This window comes from Oxyura jamaicensis, chromosome 1, assembly GCF_011077185.1.
Source record: "Oxyura jamaicensis isolate SHBP4307 breed ruddy duck chromosome 1, BPBGC_Ojam_1.0, whole genome shotgun sequence".
Classification (NCBI taxonomy): Eukaryota; Metazoa; Chordata; class Aves; order Anseriformes; family Anatidae; genus Oxyura; species Oxyura jamaicensis.
This window is the reverse complement of record NC_048893.1, coordinates 21,900,208-21,901,522: the sequence shown is the minus strand read 5'-3', so window position 1 is coordinate 21,901,522 and position 1,315 is coordinate 21,900,208. Positions and strand designations below refer to the sequence as shown.

Genomic DNA, 1,315 nt, shown 5'->3' with positions numbered 1-1,315 from the left:
TTCAGGCCCTAACAACTGAAGTTTCTTCTGGTTGGTGTTTCTTCTGTCTAGGATAATTTCATTTCCCTTTTGAAGACTTACAAGGGTGTAGTAACAAAAGCAAAGGCATAAAACAGTACCCGAGGCATAGGCTACTTTTCAGCCTGCAGCAGGCTATAGGTATGATAGTATCATTTCAGATAGATATGACCTACGTAATGTGAAATGTTCCAGAATGCTTACAATCTGCCAAGGGCCAGAAAATGGGACCTTCATTTTAAGACTGTATGGAAAGAAAAAAGAAACCAACAACAACAACAGAGAAGGAACTTTTCCTTCACCTAAATTTTATTTTTATTTTGCAACCTTCAGGTGTCCATAAGGAATTTTGTCCCCTGCCACGCCCCCCCCCCCCCCCCACTCCCACCCCCCTTAACAAATAGACATTGTGGCATCATTGTGGCATAGAGTTATAATTTCAGTTCACCCCAGAAGACCTACTTCTCACTGAAATAGTTCTAAGCCCCAGAAAGTGCCAAAAAGCAATGTATTTACAAGTTAGTTTTACATGTTGGCATTATTTACTCATCTGATCTTGCACTCAGGGCTTGATCTATCTGGAGGGGAACATGTAATGCTCTGCAAGGTTGTTTGGTTGTATGACTGACAACATGACTTTAAAATTTTGAACTGTTTGTCTAGAAGCAAAGCACCGAAGAGTACACTATCCCCAAGGGAAACAGAGAAAACTACCTGTTGCTTCTCAGGTTTCAAGTTTTCACTTCAAAGGTGTAAGCATCTGTTAAGGTGTAAGAAAAGGTGAAATCAGATGCTTGAGTACAATTCTTACGTATACATGAATATTTTCCTCTCCAATTTCCACCTTGGAGTGCAACATTTTTCATCATACTCTTAGATCAGGATTCTGATTCTAACAATGGTTCCTAGTGCAAATTTCCAGAGAAGAGAGAAGCAAACCAGTCCTGACTGCTTTGAATAAGATGGAGATAGCAAGGGAAGATGAAACAGTAAAAGGTACTTGCATGGCCTTAACTTACATGGCAGTAGAGACAAAAACCACAATCTGCAATGATTTATAAGTTCCACACACCATTCACCCTTGAGACAGAAAAATGGGATTCCCATATTATGTAAGGGGAGTGCAATCCCTCTCAAAACACGAGAGTCTGGACTACGCGACTGAGTACTGAAACCCTTCAGACGAGGCAGCATCAAACTCCACTGAGAAAGGAGGATGAGTCTCTTTGGATGTTCACATTACAGAAAGGAAACTCAGATTATAGCCCTAGAGCAATTATTTTTTGAGACAGGCTGG

At 40.7% G+C, this 1,315-nt stretch overlaps 1 long non-coding RNA gene across 1 annotated transcript; it reads right to left on the bottom strand.

The window, feature by feature from the left end:
- On the bottom strand, positions 1 to 993 carry LOC118155816. The gene is made up of 2 exons (XR_004746032.1): positions 958 to 993; positions 1 to 66 (listed from the first exon to the last, which is right to left on the bottom strand). It is a non-coding gene; the product is annotated as an uncharacterized LOC118155816 (long non-coding RNA).
- Between the last annotated feature and the right edge of the window lie 322 nt (positions 994 to 1,315).